Genomic DNA, 23,692 nt, shown 5'->3' with positions numbered 1-23,692 from the left:
GGAGGAAACCGGAGTACCCGGAGGAAACCCCCGAGCACGGGGAGAACATGCAAACTCCACACACACAAAGCGGAGGCAGGAATCGAACCCCCGACCCTGTAGGTGTGAGGCAAATGTGCCAACCACTAAGCCACCGTGCCCCCCGCCCGTAAGTTTTTAATTAAATATAAATAATTGTTGTCTAAAAATATCTAATAGAAAACAAGATGCTATTTTGTGCACATTTGTTTTGCCACATTTCACCCTATATTAAGCTGTTTTAATAGAAGAAATTTTAGTTGGACATTAAAATCAGTTTATACTGTTTTTATTTCCTGTTGGGATATTTTTCCTTCCATTTGTTTTAAGCTATAATTTGTCAATTAAAACAGCACTATGTCACTGTATACCAACAGCAAGCAACTATTGTAATTAAGCTAACTGAAAATCTAACTTGTATCGATTAAGAACTTTTAACACATTAGTGAAGAAAAGCATAAGATCTGAATTGTTTTAAACAAAGGTTGACCTACTTTCAGTTTATGTCCTTGTTCTTGAGGATGTTTTCTAAATACAATAATTAATATGGCACCAAAGACTGTAGTCATAACAGCAGATGACAAAGAACACAATGACCCTAAAACTAGAGAGAATTTCATGTCTATAAAGTTTTATATTAGTGTTTTGTGAATTAGCTAAAATATGAGCTGAAATTCAGAGGTGAAACTTGAACAAGGTGAAAAAGAAAATTTAAATTAGAGCCATAGAAAAAACATCCTTAAAAATGTAGGCGGTACATATACAAAAAAAATCATATATTATTATTAATAATAATAATAACAATAATAATAATTATAATAATAATGTACATTTAACATGATTAACAGTTTATTTAGATATGAATAAAACATTATATATTAAATTTAGAAAATTTAAATGCCAATCTGTGATTTAACATTTTTTTAAACTATACAAAAAGTATTACAGCTTCAGAAGAGACTGATTCTTCTAAAAATACACTGACCAAAATTATAAACGCAACATTTTTTTTTTGCCACATTTTTTATGAGCTGAACTCAAAGATCTAAGATCCAAGTACACAAAAGGCTTATTTCACAAATCTGTCTAAATCTGTGTTAGTGAGCACTTCTCCTTTGCCGAGATAATCCATCATTATTGCACTTATGTGCCTCAGGCTGGCCACAATAAAAGGCCTCTCTATAATGTACAGTTTTTATCACACAGCACAAAGCCACAGATGTCACAAGTTTTAAGAGAGCACTGTTGCCTGTGAACTAAATGTTAATTTCTCTACCATAAGCCGTCTGTAAAGGTGTTTCAGAGAATTTGGCAGTAAATCCGTCTGGCCTAAAAAAAACAAAAAAAACAAACCTAAAGTGTTGCATTTATAATTTTCAGTGTATTTAAGATTAAATCTATTTATAGATATTTTCATTCCAAGCTTTCATATTCTATTGGCAGATCATTTTGCTTTCTAGAAATTAGTATTAATAATAAATTATATTATCTGACCATACAGCAAACTGTTTCAAATCAGAAATGTTTAATAATTTTAGAATAAAAAAACAAAACAGTTTTTAAATATTTTAAATATTTTTAGTACTTTATGTTTAATGTGTTTATAATAATTGTCATTTTCTCTGTTCACCTTGTACTTGAGTACTGATTGTTCAAACAGCAGGACAGGAAAACATCGTGACCTTCAGTTTGACAAGGAATTTATTCATATCTTTACTGTTTTAGTAAATGTCTATTTTGCTTTTGATAGTGTGACACTAAACTTCCATTAACTGATGAAGGAAAACTATTACAGGAAGTTACTTATGGAAACATTTATTTTTTTTTTTTTACGGAATCACACTCAGCAGGTTGCCCATTACTTTCCAGCTTTTCTCACAGCTGACATGCCTGATCGATATTTAACTGGAAGAGAATTAAAAGAAAAGAAAATGAACACAATACACTTGCAGACAGTAATACACAAAAATACACATATAAACTGAATGACCAGCTTATTAAAGGCATCAAAAAATCTTAACAAATATATACTGTGGGAATGTGAGCGACAGCACCACATACAGTACGTACAGATCAGCTTTAAGTCATATATTCAATATACAATTTATCAATATTAAAGTATGTTAATCATAACATAACACTCTTAGTATGTCCAAATATTTCATGAAGCTGGTAAATCTCTCTCTCTCTCACATAGATACACACACACACACACACACACACATACACACATATATATATATATATAACCAGAAAGTATAAATACTTTGAAACAAACTAAATCCACAGAAAAGTCCACTACAAGAAATACCAATAAATGCACACAGTAAGTCAAATATCTGTAACTATATCTACACCATATGTATTTATGCCTGAATACATAAACCTCTCTGAAAGTCTTGTGTTTGTGCCATAATAAAAATGTATGCTGTGATATTGTATAAATCTAATAAGACAAAAAAGAAAAAAAAAATCAATTTATCTGTTTTACTTTCTTATGTCAAGCTGGTTCTATTTATCATATGTTTTATTTCGCTGAATAAACACTAATGATAACTAAAATTAGACAGATATGGTGAGGCATGTGATGTGAACATACAGTGCAAGGCCAGAAGTGATAGAATTGGGCGGTGCTCGCAAAACACAAACTGAAATATATATGGGTGGGGTAAAGGTTAATATATACCACAAGTGCTCTAGGATCATCTTACCTGGATCGTGCTCGATTCTGCTCCAGAATGGGTCCTTCTAGAATAACATGCATGCTTCTTTTGCTTTTCCTAAGCGCCATTGTACAGGCATCCCTCAAAGCCAAGTAAGATCCTTTAACATTCTCAGATTTATGTTTGTTTGTTTTTTGTACAACTGATTTGTACATTTCTGTTAATGCTAAATAACTTCATAAGAATAAGGTGAATTATTGAAAAAAATATATATATTCTGAAAATTAGAAATGTGTTCAGATTCATTACGTAATGTTTTAAACTTAACTCTGCTAAAGGTTTGTTATAAAAGCAAAGTATTGTTTTGGAAAATGCTGAAAAATAGATTTTTCATTCTGTTTTTAAATTCAGTTGTGAGTACTGTGTGTGTCTCATTGTGCATGAATTACATTGATACACTTCATGTTCATATATGGTCTTAATTTTAGTATTGAAATTATAATATATTATATGTCCGTTATGTTCTTTCATCCTAATAACGGCTGCATTTCTGTATTTAACAGTTAAAAGTAATTACATTACATTTATTTCATAAACACGATTTATTTAATAAATATTAAGTAAATCGTTTTCCTATTCAATAACAAACTGCACATTTTGACAGAAATGCTCTTAATTCAAGTGAACCATGAAAATTTAGACTCTTGTGATGTAATTAATCAAACTGAAAAAAAAGGAATATTGTAAAATTCTAGATAGAAAGACAAACTAAGGAAAAGTTAGAAAAAATTAAAAGAATGATAATATGATATGTTATGATGAATGTTATGATAATAACCCAGATGTTTTTTCCTTGTTTGAATGTTTTACACAAGAAATCACAGAAAAGCCAAACAACTATTTAACATCTCCTTAAAAGCCGAAATCTTTACATTTCAGTCCCTCAGCAAATCTCAGGTCATGACAATCAGCATAAGAAACATATTATTTACATAATTACGGTTGTTCAGGACATTATTTTGTGGTGCAGCTGTAGTAAGAGTTTAAAAATCAGGGTGGAACAGAATATATGTGTGTGTTACGTGGTTAGGTAAAGTCCGTTTTTATGGAGGGTCAATATCTCTTCAGCTTACGATTATAATTCTTCACAGGAACCCATCTACATCTGATAAAGACAAGCATCCACCTGACAAAGAAAAAGAGGAACATCCATCCGATAAAGACAAGCACCCATCTGATAAAGACAAAGACAAGCAAATCCATCTGATAAAGCTTCCATTTTATAAAGACAAAGACAAGCAAATCCATCTGAAAAAGCTTCCATTTGATAAAGACAAAGACAAGCATCCATTTGATAAAGACAAAGACAAGCATCCATCTGATAAAGACAAAGACAAGCATCTATCTGATAAAGACAAAGACAAGCATTCATCTGATAAAGACAAAGACAAGCATCTATCTGACAAAGACAATCATCCATCTGATAAAGACAAAGACAAGAAACCATCTGATAAAGACAAAGACAAGAAACCATCTGATAAAGACAAAGACAAGAAACCATCTGACAAAGACAAGCATCCATCTGACAAAGACAAAGAAAAGCATCCATCTGATAAAGACAAAGACAAGCATTCATCTGATAAAGACAAAGACAAGCATCTATCTGATAAAGACAAAGACAAGAAACCATCTGATAAAGACAAAGACAAGAAACCATCTGATAAAGACAAAGACAAGCATCCATCTGATAAAGACAAAGACAAGCATCCATCTGATAAAGACAAAGACAAGCATCCATCTGATAAAGAAAAGCATCCATCTGATAAAGACAAAGACAAGCATTCATCTGATAAGGACAAAAACAAGAAGCCATCTGAAAAAGACAAAGACAAGCATCCATCTGATAAAGACAAAGACAAGAAACCATCTGATAAAGACAAAGACAAGCATCCATCTGATAAAGACAAAGACAAGCATCCATCTGATAAAGACAAAGACAAGCATCCATCTGATAAAGACAAAGACAAGCATAAATCTGATAAAGACAAAGACAAGCATCCATCTGACAAAGACAAGCATCCATCTGATAAAGACAAAGACAAACATCCATCTGATAAAGACAAAGACAAGAAACCATCTGATAAAGACAAAGACAAGCACCCATCTGACAAAGACAAGCACCCATCTGACAAAGACAAGCATCCATCTGATAAAGACAAAGACAAGCATAAATCTGATAAAGACAAAGACAAGCATCCATCTGATAAAGACAAGCATCCATCTGATAAAGACAAAGACAAGAAACCATCTGATAAAGACAAAGACAAGCATCCATCTGACAAAGACAAGCATCCATCTGATAAAGACAAAGACAAGAAACCATCTGATAAAGACAAAGACAAGCATCCATCTGACAAAGACAAGCATCCATCTGATAAAGACAAAGACAAGCATCCATCTGATAAAGACAAAGACAAACATAAATCTGATAAAGACAAAGACAAGCATAAATCTGATAAAGACAAAGACAAGCATCCGTCTGATAAAGACAAAGACAAGCATCCATCTGACAAAGACAAAGATCCATCTGACAAAGACAAAGACAAGCATCCATCTGATAAAGACAAAGACAAGCATCCATCTGACAAAGACAAGCATAAATCTGATAAAGACAAAGACAAGCATCCATCTGACAAAGACAAAGACAAGCATAAATCTGATAAAGAAAAAGACAAGCATCCATCTGACAAAGACAAAGACAAGCATAAATCTGATAAAGACAAAGACAAGCATCCATCTGATAAAGACAAAGACAAGAAACCATCTGATAAAGACAAAGACAAGAAACCATCTGATAAAGACAAAGACATGCATCCATCTGATAAAGACAAAGACAAGAAACCATCTGATAAAGACAAAGACAAGAAACCATCTGATAAAGACAAAGACAAGCATTCATCTGACAAAGACAAAGACAAGCATCCATCTGATAAAGACAAAGACAAGAAACCATCTGATAAAGACAAAGACAAGAAACCATCTGATAAAGACAAAGACAAGAAACCATCTGATAAAGACAAAGACAAGAAACCATCTGATAAAGACAAAGACAAGCATCCATCTGATAAAGACAAAGACAAGCATCCATCTGATAAAGACAAAGACAAGCATCCATCTGATAAAGACAAAGACAAGCATCCATCTGATAAAGACAAAGACAAGAAACCATCTGATAAAGACAAAGACAAGAAACCATCTGATAAAGACAAAGACATGCATCCATCTGATAAAGACAAAGACAAGAAACCATCTGATAAAGACAAAGACAAGCATCCATCTGATAAAGACAAAGACAAGAAACCATCTGATAAAGACAAAGACAAGCATCCATCTGATAAAGACAAAGACAAGAAACCATCTGATAAAGACAAAGACAAGAAACCATCTGATAAAGACAAAGACAAGCATCCATCTGATAAAGACAAAGACAAGCATCCATCTGATAAAGACAAAGACAAGCATCCATCTGATAAAGACAAAGACAAGAAACCATCTGATAAAGACAAAGACAAGCATCCATCTGATAAAGACAAAGACAAGCATCCATCTGATAAAGACAAAGACAAGCATCCATCTGATAAAGACAAAGACAAGAAACCATCTGATAAAGACAAAGACAAGAAACAATCTGATAAAGACAAAGACAAGAAACCATCTGATAAAGACAAAGACAAGAAACCATCTGATAAAGACAAAGACATGCATCCATCTGATAAAGACAAAGACAAGAAACCATCTGATAAAGACAAAGACAAGAAACCATCTGATAAAGACAAAGACAAGAAACCATCTGATAAAGACAAAGACAAGAAACCATCAGATAAAGACAAAGACAAGAAACCATCAGATAAAGACAAAGACATGCATCCATCTGATGAAGACAAAGACATGCATCCATCTGATGAAGACAAAGACATGCATCCATCTGATGAAGACAAAGACATGCATCCATCTGATAAAGACAAAGACAAGAAACCATCTGATAAAGACAAAGACATGCATCCATCTGATAAAGACAAAGACAAGCATCCATCTGATAAAGACAAAGACAAGAAACCATCTGATAAAGACAAAGACAAGAAACCATCTGATAAAGACAAAGACAAGAAACCATCTGATAAAGACAAAGACAAGAAACCATCTGATAAAGACAAAGACAAGAAACCATCTGATAAAGACAAAGACAAGAAACCATCTGATAAAGACAAAGACAAGCATCCATCTGATAAAGACAAAGACAAGAAACCATCTGATAAAGACAAAGACAAGCATCCTTCTGATAAAGACAAAGACAAGAAACCATCTGATAAAGACAAAGACAAGAAACCATCTGATAAAGACAAAGACAAGAAACCATCTGATAAAGACAAAGACAAGAAACCATCTGATAAAGACAAAGACATGCATCCATCTGATAAAGACAAAGACAAGAAACCATCTGATAAAGACAAAGACAAGAAACCATCTGATAAAGACAAAGACAAGAAACCATCGGATAAAGACAAAGACATGCATCCATCTGATGAAGACAAAGACATGCATCCATCTGATGAAGACAAAGACATGCATCCATCTGATGAAGACAAAGACATGCATCCATCTGATGAAGACAAAGACATGCATCCATCTGATGAAGACAAAGACAAGCATCCATCTGATAAAGACAAAGACATGCATCCATCTGATAAAGACAAAGACAAGAAACCATCTGATAAAGACAAAGACAAGAAACCATCTGATAAAGACAAAGACAAGAAACCATCTGATAAAGACAAAGACAAGAAACCATCTGATAAAGACAAAGACAAGAAACCATCTGATAAAGACAAAGACAAGAAACCATCTGATAAAGACAAAGACAAGAAACCATCTGATAAAGACAAAGACAAGCATCCATCTGATAAAGACAAAGACAAGCATCCATCTGATAAAGACAAAGACAAGCATCCATCTGATAAAGACAAAGACAAGAAACCATCTGATAAAGACAAAGACAAGAAACCATCTGATAAAGACAAAGACAAGCATCCATCTGATAAAGACAAAGACAAGAAACCATCTGATAAAGACAAAGACAAGCATCCATCTGATAAAGACAAAGACAAGCATCCATCTGATAAAGACAAAGACAAGCATCCATCTGATAAAGACAAAGACAAGAAACCATCTGATAAAGACAAAGACAAGCATCCATCTGATAAAGACAAAGACAAGCATCCATCTGATAAAGACAAAGACAAGCATCCATCTGATAAAGACAAAGACAAGAAACCATCTGATAAAGACAAAGACAAGCATCTTTCTGATAAAGACAAAGACAAGAAACCATCTGATAAAGACAAAGACAAGAAACCATCTGATAAAGACAAAGACAAGAAACCATCTGATAAAGACAAAGACAAGAAACCATCTGATAAAGACAAAGACAAGAAACCATCTGATAAAGACAAAGACATGCATCCATCTGATGAAGACAAAAACATGCATCCATCTGATGAAGACAAAGACATGCATCCATCTGATGAAGACAAAGACATGCATCCATCTGATGAAGACAAAGACATGCATCCATCTGATGAAGACAAAGACAAGAAACCATCTGATAAAGACAAAGACATGCATCAATCTGATAAAGACAAGGACAAGAAACCATCTGATAAAGACAAAGACAAGAAACCATCTGATAAAGACAAAGACAAGAAACCATCTGATAAAGACAAAGACAAGAAACCATCTGATAAAGACAAAGACAAGAAACCATCTGATAAAGACAAAGACAAGAAACCATCTGATAAAGACAAAGACAAGAAACCATCTGATAAAGACAAAGACAAGCATCCATCTGATAAAGACAAAGACAAGAAACCATCTGATAAAGACAAAGACAAGCATCCATCTGATAAAGACAAAGACAAGCATCCATCTGATAAAGACAAAGACAAGCATCCATCTGATAAAGACAAAGACAAGAAACCATCTGATAAAGACAAAGACAAGAAACCATCTGATAAAGACAAAGACAAGAAACCATCTGATAAAGACAAAGACAAGCATCCATCTGATAAAGACAAAGACAAGAAACCATCTGATAAAGACAAAGACAAGCATCCATCTGATAAAGACAAAGACAAGAAACCATCTGATAAAGACAAAGACAAGCATCCTTCTGATAAAGACAAAGACAAGAAACCATCTGATAAAGACAAAGACAAGAAACCATCTGATAAAGACAAAGACAAGAAACCATCTGATAAAGACAAAGACAAGAAACCATCTGATAAAGACAAAGACAAGAAACCATCGGATGAAGACAAAGACATGCATCCATCTGATGAAGACAAAGACATGCATCCATCTGATGAAGACAAAGACATGCATCCATCTGATGAAGACAAAGACATGCATCCATCTGATGAAGACAAAGACATGCATCCATCTGATGAAGACAAAGACAAGAAACCATCTGATAAAGACAAAGACAAGAAACCATCTGATAAAGACAAAGACAAGAAACCATCTGATAAAGACAAAGACAAGAAACCATCTGATAAAGACAAAGACAAGAAACCATCTGATAAAGACAAAGACAAGAAACCATCTGATAAAGACAAAGACAAGCATCCATCTGATAAAGACAAAGACAAGAAACCATCTGATAAAGACAAAGACAAGCATCCATCTGATAAAGACAAAGACAAGCATCCATCTGATAAAGACAAAGACAAGCATCCATCTGATAAAGACAAAGACAAGAAACCATCTGATAAAGACAAAGACAAGAAACCATCTGATAAAGACAAAGACAAGCATCCATCTGATAAAGACAAAGACAAGAAACCATCTGATAAAGACAAAGACAAGCATCCATCTGATAAAGACAAAGACAAGAAACCATCTGATAAAGACAAAGACAAGCATCCTTCTGATAAAGACAAAGACAAGAAACCATCTGATAAAGACAAAGACAAGAAACCATCTGATAAAGACAAAGACAAGAAACCATCTGATAAAGACAAAGACAAGAAACCATCTGATAAAGACAAAGACAAGAAACCATCGGATGAAGACAAAGACATGCATCCATCTGATGAAGACAAAGACATGCATCCATCTGATGAAGACAAAGACATGCATCCATCTGATGAAGACAAAGACATGCATCCATCTGATGAAGACAAAGACATGCATCCATCTGATGAAGACAAAGACAAGAAACCATCTGATAAAGACAAAGACATGCATCCATCTGATAAAGACAAGGACAAGAAACCATCTGATAAAGACAAAGACAAGAAACCATCTGATAAAGACAAAGACAAGAAACCATCTGATAAAGACAAAGACAAGAAACCATCTGATAAAGACAAAGACAAGAAACCATCTGATAAAGACAAAGACAAGAAACCATCTGATAAAGACAAAGACAAGAAACCATCTGATAAAGACAAAGACAAGAAACCATCTGATAAAGACAAAGACAAGAAACCATCTGATAAAGACAAAGACAAGCATCCATCTGATAAAGACAAAGAGAGGTAAGTAATTTTCTCAGCCTTTTTTTTATTGAAACTATTTGAAAAACCGCAGATGACCACGAGAACACAACAGCAACAAGTCAACCAATTAATAATCTTTTTTTTTCTATGTATAATATAATGAAATACTTAGTAAGTAATGAAAGTGCAGGTAAGACAGCAAAAACAACACTACATTGAAGTGATGCAGCAATATCAGAGACTTGTGTGATGTAATCAGTCCAAATAATGCTGTGTGAGATACAGGGCAGAAAGGAAGTGCTATGTGAATATACAGAAAGCTAAAAAATGGCAGTGGGGTAAAATTGTAGTGTCTTCTACCTGTTTTGTGCATGGGTCATTTATGTGTTTCAGACGATTTCATTTTGATGTAAAGTATAATTATAATGTTTTATAATTTAAAACATTTTAATATATGGGAAAATATGGCATTCTTTTCATGCTAGAAAAATTAAATAGAATTTAAAACATTCTCAAAATTAATTTAGGGTTGTACCATGTGCATTAAAATGGCTTCTTCCAACAGATCATTTATGCCCTCAAACAGGACAAGACATTAGACAAGAGCTTGGAATTATTTGCACATATATTTTAATAGATTTGTAGATGAAAATAATAAAAGTGAAATAAAAAAAAAAATATGACTCTAGTGTATTGGTATGTTATAAATACTAATCCATTTTTAAACCAAACCTTTAACTAATTCTGTGCATGTTCATGACAGGAAACACAACTCAGCTTTTGTCTAGTGTTTACTCAATGAATTAAAAAATATCCACGACGAATGTTTGATGTTTATATCAAATTCTTGAGTGCTGAAAATTTCTATTATTGTCTAAGAAAGTTTGAATAAAATACACGTAATATTCAACAAGTGACACTTACGTGCTCTAACATCTGCTCATATGTTTTTACAGGCATCCTTCTGGAAATCATGAACATGAAGATGGGTTAGTGTTTTTAGAGACTCCATCATTGAAGCTGGATTAATATAAAAACACAAAGTAAAATTGCCAGGAGAATAATATCTGCTCTTATTTCGTTACAGGGAATCGTGTGAATCTGAGGAAGAGCATGAAAAGTCAGTGATTTTCTGAACATTCTTCAGTTAATCTATTCAAAAACAAATCTTACTGTAATCAGAGTCTCACAGTATAAATTCAAAAAATCAATAGTTAAATAATTTGTTTTGGTTTTTTTTTCACTGAAAACAAAAAAATGTTGCAGGTTAGAGCTAGTTAGCCAGCTAGCTATAAAATGAGAACACTTAATGTTAATTCAGGCTCATGTGCTGTTATAATTCCACTTACATTTATGGCATATAGCAGACACCCTTATCCACAGTGGCTTACATTTTATTTCAATTTATGCGACTGAGCAAAGGTTAGGGGCCGTGCTCAGGTCCCCAGCAGTGGCAGCTTGATGGACTCTGATCAGTAATCCAACAGCTTAATCACTAATCTACCACATCCCACATTCCAAATAAGGCAACAGAGGGTTTAAATATGTGCTCACAAATCAAACAATAATAAATATATCTATACATAATATGTGGTTTCAGATGAAACATCAATTTTACATTTGGTCTAATGTATTAAATGTGAAAATCTAGGCAGGTTGATGATAAAGTAATTAAACAGACTAGACACATGACTATATTATTATAAATAGAATATAAACATGAATACCTACTATAATGTAGGCGTTGCTTTTTGCGAGGTTGACCTGTGCTTTAATGTCTGCTCAAACCTTCCACAGGCATTCAGCTGAACCTGATCATGACAAAGACAAGCATCCACATGAACCTCATGAACATGAAGAAGGGTCAGTGTTTTTCTGAGACTCATTTATTCAAGCTATAACAAAAATCTGTACATTGTGTGTCAGCAGGAATACAAACAATCAATAATCAAATCGTAATCAAAAACGTTATGAACTGAGATATTTAGAAAGCCATAAAAGGGCAGGGGAAACACGTGTTTGCTGTTTACCGAGCTAATTTAACAAGATCATTTAAACTCAGATACGTAATAATAAGATCCAAATAATGCACTGAACATATAAAGTAGCAAATGTGCTCCCTGATGAAAATATAAGCTATTTAGTGATTTTTGTAAGATACAGGACCATAAGTGATGTTACACAACAGTAATAACAGCTAGTTTTGTCTATCATTTTTTCTGGAATTCGACTAAAGCATTGAAACTTGTTAAAATGTCATTACTATTGATCAAAAAATAAATTAATAATCAAATAAATAATCACAGTATCATAGGGGTAGGTCCAGAATAATCTAAATAATATTAAATATGACTACACTTTAAAGTATTTGAATATTTACGATTACGTAGCATTTGCAATGCAATGTCTGCTCATTCATCTTCACAGGGAGTCATGCGAATCTGACGAAGAGCATGAAAGGTCAGTGATTTAAAAAATGTGTGATTAGTTGTGCAGTTTTTTAAAAATGGCCATAAATAATGGCTGGTGATGTTTAATATCCAATTTAAATCCTGAAATTTAATGGTCAATTTCAATAGTTCAAGAACTTTCATTACTACTGTGTTAAAAAAAGTGTTCCTTGAGACACATTTCTTATAGCATTTGCCCTGAGACTAATTATTGAACTGTGCGCTTTGTCTACACATATTTCTTTACAGGCATCCAAGTGAACCTAAACCTAAACCTAAACCTGACAAAGATAAGAACCCACCTAAACCTGACAAAGATAAGAACCCACCTCAACCTGACAAAGATAAGAACCCACCTAAACCTGACAAAGATAAGAACCCACCTAAACCTGACAAAGAAAAGATCCCTGACGAAGATAAAGATGAGAACCCACCTCAACCTGACGAAGATAATGATGAGAACCCACCTCAACCTGACGAAGATAAAGATGAGAACCCACCTCAACCTGATGAAGATAAAGATGAGAACCCACCTCAACCTGACAAAGATAAGAACCTACCTAAACCTGACAAAGATAAGAACCCACCTAAACCTGACAAAGATAAGAACCCACCTAAACCTGACAAAGATAAGAACCCACCTAAACCTGACAAAGATAAGAACCCACCTAAACCTGACAAAGATAAGAACCCACCTAAACCTGACAAAGATAAGAACCCACCTAAACCTGACAAAGAAAAGCCTCCATCTAAACCGGATAAAGAAAGGTCAGTGATTTTCTGAGACTCCTTTATTGAAGCTACTCATAAACAAACCGCAAGCCTAAACAGAAAATCAGATGTCATGTCCATCATGTTTTTTTATTAACATGTGGACTACTGTGTCACAGCAGAAATAAAACCACTAAATAATCAAAAGATTTGTAAATTGGATTGAGCCTATGGAGCAAGATAAAAGCTAGTTAGCTATTAAAAATGTTTGTGTCAATTTTGCTGTTTTAGCCAACGAGCACGTCATATAAAATGTCACATAACAATATATGATGTCTTCTGAAGAAAGGTCGGATAAAAACACAGGCATTACATGTTGGATGGAAGTATTCTCATCTAACAAGGTCATCTGACAATCCAGAGATGTGAATTTGTTGTTTAGCAAATTAGTGAACCAAGATTGTAGATTAGTTTCACGCACGTTAACGATGTTCTTTCGGCTCCTCCCTGTTTGGGGTCACCAGAGTGGTTCGTCTGGTCTGCATGTTTGATTTGGCACAGGTTTGGCACAACCTTCCCATTTTGTCCAGGCTTGGGGCCACAACTGAGAATGAACCCATCAGTAGCTGGGTTAGTTCCATGATATAGGTTTAAATAACCTGTTAAGCACAAAATTAATTTCTTGTCAATATCACTTCTGTTCAAAGTACCTTTGTCCCCAAAACACAGGAAAAACTCACAAAAATATCACATCTGCTTTTGTCCTAACATCTGTGGTGATTTATTTTATAGGTTAAAATAACCAGTATGAGGTTTTGTGATCTGTACTATAAAACTCTTTACTATAAACCTTCCAAGGTTAATGAACTTAAAATGGAAATAAGCCACTTTTTGTCACATATACAGCACAATACAATTCTTTGCTTTGCCCCCCTGGTTAAGATCCTTGCTTATATATACATACACACACACACACACACACACACACACACACACACACACACACACACACACACACACACACACACACACACATATATATATATATATATATATATATATATATATATATATATATACATACATACATATAGCAATTTGAAGCAATTCATGTATGCACATACATATTCAATATTCAACAAAACATAAAACATAAATCTGTATAAAATACCTGAATAAACCTGCTCATATTTCTTAACAGACAACCACCAATTCCTATCAAATAGAAAGAAAGTCATTCATCTGAATCTGATGAACACGATGACGGGCAGTCATCTGAATCTGATGAAGATGATGACAGGCATCCATCTAAACCTCATAAAGATAAGCATCCATCTGAGCATGATAAAGTCATGCATCCATCTAAACCTCAAAAAGACATGTCAGTGATTTTCTTTCTCTTTCATTTAAGCTATTTAAAAACAAACTGCAAGCCCAAAAAGATAGCAGATGTCATGTTGCCAATAAAAGTTAAGATAGACCAAACAGAGCATTGCTACCTAGAGAACATAGTTAACTTGCATTATTTTGTCTTTGTTCAGCTTTTACCTGTTGGCTGTAACCTCCCGAGCAGTAGGGGGCACCACTGAGACGTTATGCATCATTGTCATCCCCTCTGGACCTGTTTCACTGAACGTGAAGCTGGAGTATAACAAAAAACATGTCCTTCTTCTGACTGAAAAGTCTATAAAAAAACAATACTACCATTGCGTGTCATTCCAGGTCAGACTCCTCATAATGACATCATAATGTCTGTAATGTTTACATATGCTTCTAATCCTTTCATAATTCTTTAACAATGTATGTATACAGAACTCACATTGGATGTTTTTGTTTGTTTCAAGTTTAAATAAAACCCTAGGAGGACCAGAGCCACACAATTCTGGCGCTTCACCTGAGATATAAAATGATTTATATGGAGCAGTCGGGGCTATTTGGAGGACGTTGAAGGCTCGATGTGTTACTTAATGTTTCCATTGCAGTTGCTGTGCATTTCATAGGCAACAGATAGTTATCAATCATGTAGAACTATCTAATGATTTTCTTAATGAGGGAACGTTTGAAAAAACTCTTAGTAGCTAGCTAGCTATTAACTTTACTTTACTTAAATACCCAAATGGTAGTACTAGATATTTTGCAGGACATGGCCAAATTTGGTCTACGGTTCTCCGGTTCTATGTGCCACCGTAGACAAACTAGCAAAGAACAAGGAGAAAAATAGCAACTGAGGTGCCATTGTTTTGTTTTTTGTTCCTACAGGTTCCTGTTGTAACTGCGGAATTGGTGGCATCTATAACAATTGAGATTAAAGGGCTAAAAACACACCTGAAAAAAGCTACAAAAATCATTATCACTCCTCCAACATTCCTGACTATCATTCAGACGGATAAACCCATCTACAAGCCAGGACAAACAGGTAACTATCTTCCCATAACTTATTGTCCACAGTTCTTTCACCAGTTCTACAATGACTACGCTCCGATCTCCGATCAATATTAGAAAATATTAATATTTGTATTAAATATTTGTCTAATAGTACATAAAGAAATACATACTGAGTGCCATGCTGTTATAGGAAAATAATCAATGACAGTGTGGTTATGGGTCACAACCACAAAACCTTCCCCACTTTCATAAAACAGCCGTCTGCTGTGTGGTGTTGAGGTTCAGATCCAGGATGAAAAAGATGCAGGATTTATTTTATCATAGTCACAGTTTCTGGCATGTTTGAAACCATAAGCAGGCAAGAAACAAACTCAGATAATCCAAAATAATGAAACCAAAGAAGGAGAAGCAAGTAAGCACTAAAACATAAAGTATTATAAGGCTTCACCCAAAGATAAAGAAACAAACAGATACACTCATCTGAAGGAAACTGAAAACCAGTGAGCACACAAATACACTACGATGAACCAAAAAAAAAACATTGACAAGCAGCGGCAGATCGACGACTTTGGAACAAACTCCTGAGTTCTTTCGCGAGTCAATAACTCCTGAGCTAAACGCTGTTACTACACAAAACGCGGGTGTAGCTGCCTCTCTACATTACTACGATAGAAAAGAGGTGTTATTTGTGTAGTAACAGCGTTTAGCTCAGGAGTTATTGACTCGGGAAACTCCAACCTGTGAATATGTGGCCAACTTCCTGCTCCTTCAGTTCTCTCCAGCGCTGGGAAGCTGATCCTATATTAACATGTCCTACTTCTTGCCTTATCGTAAGCCTTTCTTCTCTTTTATCCTCCATGTCAATGTTAAAACCGCTTTCTGCTAATGTCACACATGCGCACTGAACACTATCTCTGCCCATATTGACAAGCCCCGCCCCTTTCTGCTCATTGGCTACACGTTTGTTTTGATTTTTGTTTATTATCAGCCCGACTCAGTTTTCTGAAGCATTTCTCAAAAATCAGAGACCCTGCCTTTAACGACTGCCAACAGAGAATGAGGGGCGCTTGCTGTTCGTGAATATACAGTGGCAAGGCATTATGGGATTTGTAGTATTAGCGGAGCATGCGGCTAGCCTGCTGTAATGCACATTTGATATGATCTCGCGGGCCAAATATAATTACACCGCGGGCCAAATTTGGCCCGTGCGCCAGAGTTTGACACCACTGCTCTAGAATGACAACATCTGTAAAAGCCTGGGTGACAAAACAAAGGTATTTTATGGTAACTTTAGTGCGTCAGTGTTTTAATATGGTTTGTCATATGTCCATCTGCTTGTACTATCGTTTATGCTGTAAATTATTAAAAATGTAAAAAAAAAAAAAATTAACCATGTATTAAAATCAAATCAAATATTGTATATGTACATTATATACATTATATACATTGTGTATATGTATATATATATATATATATATATATATATATATATATATATATATATATTCCGTATATTATATATTATACATAAGTATATTACTTATATTATTATGGAATAATATGTATATATTATTTTTCCCCCAAAGTGAAGTTCCGCATCGCGTCTCTGGATACTAATTTCTTCACCTATGAACAGAAGGTATGAAAACTTTTATTTGTTCATCATCTACAAAATAGAGGAGCACTATGAAGTCAGCAGTTAATTACAAGTTAAGCCATTAGCAAAATACTTTTTTGCAATACTCTGACTGGTCCTAATTATTTACGGTAAAGTAAAATTAGTGGAGAAAAAAAACAGTATGAGCCAATTAAAACAAAATAAATGCTTAATCAGTAAGTTATTAATAGTAAATATTCTTTATTAGTTATATACATTTATGTTCTGTAAAGCTGCTTTGGGACAATTTTAATTGTTAAAAGTGCTACACAAACTGAATTAAATAATAATAATAATAATAATAATAATAATAATAATAATAATAATAATAATAATAATGCATTTTATTTCATATAAAATAGTGCTTGAGGCATTATTACAGCTTATAAAGCACTAAGGGTTTGTACCAAATTTTAAAGAAAAGTGCATTATAATAATTTATGAAGCACTGTAAGGTTAACTGACCTTTATCTTTTCCTTCTTTTCAGTTTCCGACAATAGACGTGAAGGTATGTGACATGAAAGGTTCAACACTCACTAACTAGGAACTTACCAATGTGCCTTACCTTTTAAATAACAGTTTCTAAGCACTAGAGAACATAGAAAACAACTAAATGTTACGTCCTCATTCATTATTACGGTCCATATAATCCCATGACATATTTAAGGACTGTAATAAAAAAATTAGCCTTTTTATTTTTCTTAAGGATCCGCACTCAAACCGCATCGGTCAGTGGCTGAACGTTGCCACCGCCAGCGGCCTGGTGGATCTGTCGTATCCCTTAAACTCTGAGGCCACAAAAGGAGTTTATATCATCACCGTCTGGGACAAGAAGAACACACAGTTCACACAAACCTTTGAAGTCAAAGATTATGGTCAGGACCTGTTTATCTTTATTAACGTATAAATTTTGTGATGACAAAAATGTGTGTGTATATATATATATATATATATATATATATATATATATATATATATATACATATATATGTATATACGTATATATGTGTGTGTGTGTGTGTGTGTGTGTGTGTGTGTGTGTGTGTATATATATATATATACACACACACACACAGAACACACACATGCAAACACATACACACCCACACACATGCAAACACACACACGCACACACATGCAAACACACACGCACACACACACACACACACACACCATATATATGTATAAATTACATAACGGAGTAATAAAAGAATGGCAATATCACACCATCTGTTTCAGTTCTGCCGACATTTGAAGTTACAGTAGAGCTTCCTCCAGTCATTACCATCCTGGACACCAAAGCTATGCTGAAAGTTTGTGCAAAGTGAGTGTTAACGATTGAATAACGTTGTGTTTCTTCACTCCAGACTGGAATGTGAAACATATTTAAATGCCTCATTTAATGTCCTGTAAATATGTTACTTAACATTATGTTAAGTATGTCTACAAATTGTTCAAAAAAGTTCAAAATTGTTTTGTTTTTTTGTGATTGTTTTATAAAAAGCAACACAAATTTATGGCTGTATGAAGTTATACAATAAATATTTCATAAAATTGTTTTCAACTTTCTGCAGATATACATATGGGAAGCCAGTGAAAGGGACGGTGAAGGCAACAGTCTGCCATAAGAGTTACAAATTCAAGCGACCAATATGGGGCATAACACCACCAGACATCTGCAAGAATTATACAATGAAGGTTAATCATATTTACTTTGTAACTTCAAGATACAAAAAAAGTAAACACTTCTTGAGTGGCTTCATGCAAACACAAAACAATCACACCAACATGATGGATTTGTACAAAACTAAAATCTCAGAGATAATTAAAATATTTGCATTATTTTAATTAACTAATTACAATAATGTATAACAGTAAAAATAATCAAGCCCCAAAATATCAAGCAATGTGTTGGGTATCAAACATTCACCCACCCCATATTTCTTTTTGTTTCAGACCGACGCGACCGGCTGTGGACAAAAACTCATAAATCTGACAGAATATGCATTAAGTGATTCACGCTATGAACCATCGATCGTAGTTCAGAGTGAAGTGGAAGAAGACGGCACTGGTGAGAGACTGGTTTATTTGTTAAAGCTTATTTTAAAGTATGGCTATGAAGGCTAAAGTTCTGAAAGAGAAAGATTTTTTTCTGCAAAATTTCTTTGTACGAAGTAAATATGCTGCTATATAGCTCAGAAATGTTTCTGATGTGTTGTATTGATTTATGCTTAAAATAGCTTGTTAACATTAGCTACATTAGCTCTGAACTGTAATTTTAGGATCGTGTGTATTACTTCTGTGTTTATCCTGTAGGTGTGATTCTTACCGGGTCAGGAAGTTTTCCAATAACATCTAATATTGTTTCGCTGTCGTTTGAGGATTCGCCAGCTATGTTTAAGCCCAAAATGGCATATGATGGAAAGGTAATTATGTTGTTCACCATTAATAGTAAAATGTATACATACAAATGTTATATATGCTAAACATAACTAAGGAGTACGCTAACATGAACTTATTATGCTGATAAAAGTGTGATTAATCTTAAGCCTAAATAAGATAAAACTTTATAACCTTTAATAAAAATCAATGTAATAAATGTATCAATATTATTGTGTGAATAAAAAGCAATTCAAGGTCATCTTTCTTTGATAGTTAATTGAGGTAATGTTTTTGTTTATAAGATCGTTGTCTGATATTCGTGTCCTTCTCCTTCAGATTAAAGCGACTGGTCCAAACTCAAGTCCGATGAAAAAAAAAATAGTGTATTTGACTATAAGTTACGCCGATAAAAGTTCTGTACGGAAGCTGGTTACAAATGACAAAGGTATTGCAAAATTCTCCCTTGACACTCAATCCTGGGGTCTGAATCAAGTCTCTCTCCAGGTTTGTAAAGTCGTGTATATTGTTTTTCTTTTTATGTAAATGATTCTATTAAATGATTCTATTAAATGAATCCTTAGGATCTGTTCAGCTGCTTAAAGTCAATATTTGTTTCTAAATATTTCCACAATGCTAAGTAGTTGGTTTTTTTTTCTATAATATTATTGATTATGTTCAGGTTCAGTTTTCAGGTCATGTGCACAACACAAGTTCACGTGATCGAGATGTTACTGTAGAAACAGTAACATATTAAAACGAGTGCATTAATATAAACCTTTGATTTATTTTAATGCCAGGATTATAATGTCAGAGCTGTTTGGAAAATTAAGCCACACCTTCAGATATGAGAATTTTAGGAGTTGTAACAACATATTAGATTATAAATAATGTAGAATGTAACTGTGTAATAATTAAGTAATAAAACACCAGAGGTGGTGCAGTTATAGTTAAATGACCTGTAACAGGGTGCCATTACAGTATTTACCACTTTTGACTAGCAGCACAGACATTGAACACGTACATCTATACGAGATACATGTAATCTGAATAATGCTATTTTTTCTTTTCACACAGGCACAATATGAAATGACTCACAGACCTGTTATAAATGAAAAAAATCGGCTCATTCCACATTACCCAACAGCTTTCCTCAGTCTGCAGCCTTTCTATTCCAAGAGCCAGAGTTTTATTAAATTGAGGACCTGCTCTGCACCTTTCAGCTGTAGTAAGAAAGCCGTAGTCAGGGCACAGTACAGGATACACAACAGCGCACTCTCACCAGGCCAGAAGACCATATCCTTCTTCTACATGGTGAGTTCGGGTTTTAATTTAAGCTCATAAGACGAGGATGTCATCAAGATCTTTCACAACATGAAAAGTACTTTTACTGTGTTTATTTGTTGCAAGTTTCATCTTACGCATCTTCATTTTAGGTATTGAATAAAGGACATCTGGTTCAGCACGGACGTATCACGGAAGCCATCAACCCTAAAACAGGTTCAACATCACACCATGAATAAACTCCGAACTCCCCGCAACTTATTTGAAAACGTGTTGCTTGCCGAAGCACTTACAGCCTTAATGTTTTTTCTGTTTTATAGCAGTGCACAAGGGCAACTTGGTGGTGACACTGCAGCATGTAATAAAGTTGTCCCCGGTTGCTCAGGTGGTCTTGTACACAGTCCTTTACAGTGGTGAGGCTGTGGCAGACAGCATAAACCTCCCTGTTCAGCCATGTTTGGCAAATAAGGTCAGAAACCAAATTTTAAAATCAAATTTTAATTATTTTTTATAGCTAGCTTTAACAACCTATATTGACAACAATAGCCACAAAGTGGACAACATTTTCTGGTACTGCACCAGCCCTTAACCCCCCCCACCCACCCCCACCCCATCACACACTTTACAGTGACGTGACATACGGCTAAGTACGGTGACCCATACTCAGAATTCGTTCTCTGCATTTAACCCATACAAAGTGCACACACAGCAGTGAACACACACACACACCGTGAACACACACCCGGAGCAGTGGGCAGCCATTTATGCTGCAGCGCCCGGGGAGCAGTTGGGGGTGTTCGGTGCCTTGCTGAAGGGCACCTCAATCGTGGTATTGCCGGCCCGAGACTCGAACCCACAACCTTAGGGTTAGGAGTCAAACTCTCTAACCATTAGGCCATGATTTCCCTTATACCTTCATATAAACCGATCACACATTAAAACTACCTACCTAATATTGCGTAGGTCACCCTTGTGCCACCAAAACAGCTCAAATAAAAAAACAAATCAGATCAGACAAATTTGTGCGGGAATGTCATGAATATCATTACATAATCACAAAACTTTACCAAACAAAATTGCATGAAAATACTTCTTGATAATTATAAGCACATTTAAGCACTTTTCAAAAAAACAAGCCAATTTTCCAGGTTTTCCAGACCTTAAAAATTCTAAATGCACCTTGTACAAACCTGGCAAATTCTATACACTCTCGAGATTTCAGAGTCAGGTTCGATTTATTTATTTAATTATTTTTATCCCCTTGCTGTCTGTCTTTCAGGTGTCTCTAAAGTTTTCCCCTTCTATGGAGCTTCCTGGTGACCAGGCGTCACTGATGCTGAAAGCTGCTCCAGGTTCCCTGTGTTCAGTAAAGGCAATAGATAAGAGTCTTCTGCTGCTGCAACCAGAGAAGGCGCTCAGCATCCAATCTGTATGTTCAAAAGAACAAAATGTCCTTTAGTCATAAAGCTTATTTTGAATGCGTAGTAATAGATTACAACTATTTTTAAAAATATCTTGTAATCGTGGGGGGGCAGAAAATGAGTGAGTATGTGTAATCGTGATCGGGTCCGGAGCTAAAACAAGTAGATGCAAATGGTCTATTTTAATTTGAAATAATCCACTTACATATTTCTTCTGTGCTTTCTGCCACAATCACAGAATGCCTGACAACATTAATAATTAACTTATAAATGAATAAGTTATTCCATGTTACACATTATTCCAGGTGTTTGACATGCTCCCTGTAAAATCCTTATCGGGATATCCGTACAACATCAATGAAGAGGATTTTAACCCATGCCCCGTGAGACCACCCATTGGTATCATGCCTTTGGCACAACCATTACGAAAGATTGCTTTTTTACCACACTTTGGAAAGTTGGATGTTTACAACACCTTTAAAGTAAGACATCACTAAGGTGGATGCTTTATAACTAAAGCCTTTCTTTAAAATCTTAAAGAAAATTTATTTAAAATCATCATTGACAAACTGAAAAAAAAAATGGTTTTAAAAACGATGTTTATCGCACATGTAAAATAACCGTGTTCTTTTTTCTTGCTTAGTATGTTGGAGTTAAAGTCCTCACCAACGCAGAAATAAAGAAACCTGTTGAATGTCTGAACAATTTGAAGCTTGGTAAGTGGTTTTCCCCAGCAACATTTTATATTGGCTTGATATTTAGACATCGACAAAGCTATTGTTATCAGTATAACAGTGTGATGGAGTTTAAATTAAACAATAAAGCAAAAAAGTGCCGACTAATTAATTATAATGAGAATAATTATAATCTTTTTTGTTTTTTTAAAGGTATCGGAGGTAAATTGACAAACTAACAAACCAGGCACTTTGTTTCATCCTTGTTGATGCTCTGCTATGCTTTTATTCTAGCTGTCACTTCCTGTTTGCTTGTGGTGTTTTCTCCTTGGTTTTACAGTAAGAAAGTGAAATGCAGCTCATTCAGTGCTTTTTCAGGTCAGGTGAAAGTTTAAGAAAGTTTAAGAAAGTCTTGGGTCGTTTTCGAAATTTGCTTTAGATAATAAGTCGTAAGTCGTACATGTCAACGCCATAAGTCGTACATGTCAACGCC

The 23,692-nt window shown here is 34.6% G+C and overlaps 1 protein-coding gene and 1 long non-coding RNA gene across 8 annotated transcripts in view; one reads left to right on the top strand and one right to left on the bottom strand.

The window, feature by feature from the left end:
• The window catches only part of LOC113656700 (alpha-2-macroglobulin-like protein 1), a 58,867-nt gene that overhangs the window by 24,263 nt on the left and 10,912 nt on the right, over positions 1-23,692 (top strand). The gene's annotated exons all lie outside the window — the stretch shown is intronic.
• LOC113656701 overlaps positions 1,818-23,692 on the bottom strand; it is a 24,831-nt gene continuing 2,956 nt past the window's right edge. For 2 of the 7 annotated variants that reach the window (XR_007137676.1, XR_007137672.1), the window contains 5 exons: positions 14,570-14,613; positions 13,880-14,057; positions 11,969-12,048; positions 11,162-11,201; positions 1,818-1,923 (listed from right to left, as the gene is read on the bottom strand). This is a non-coding gene — a long non-coding RNA (uncharacterized LOC113656701). The other 5 variants (XR_007137675.1, XR_007137673.1, XR_007137678.1 and 2 more) reach the window with 5 other exon arrangements.

Source organism: Tachysurus fulvidraco, chromosome 14 (genome assembly GCF_022655615.1).
Source record: "Tachysurus fulvidraco isolate hzauxx_2018 chromosome 14, HZAU_PFXX_2.0, whole genome shotgun sequence".
Taxonomy (NCBI): Eukaryota; Metazoa; Chordata; class Actinopteri; order Siluriformes; family Bagridae; genus Tachysurus; species Tachysurus fulvidraco.
This window is presented reverse-complemented; position numbering and strand designations above follow the sequence as displayed.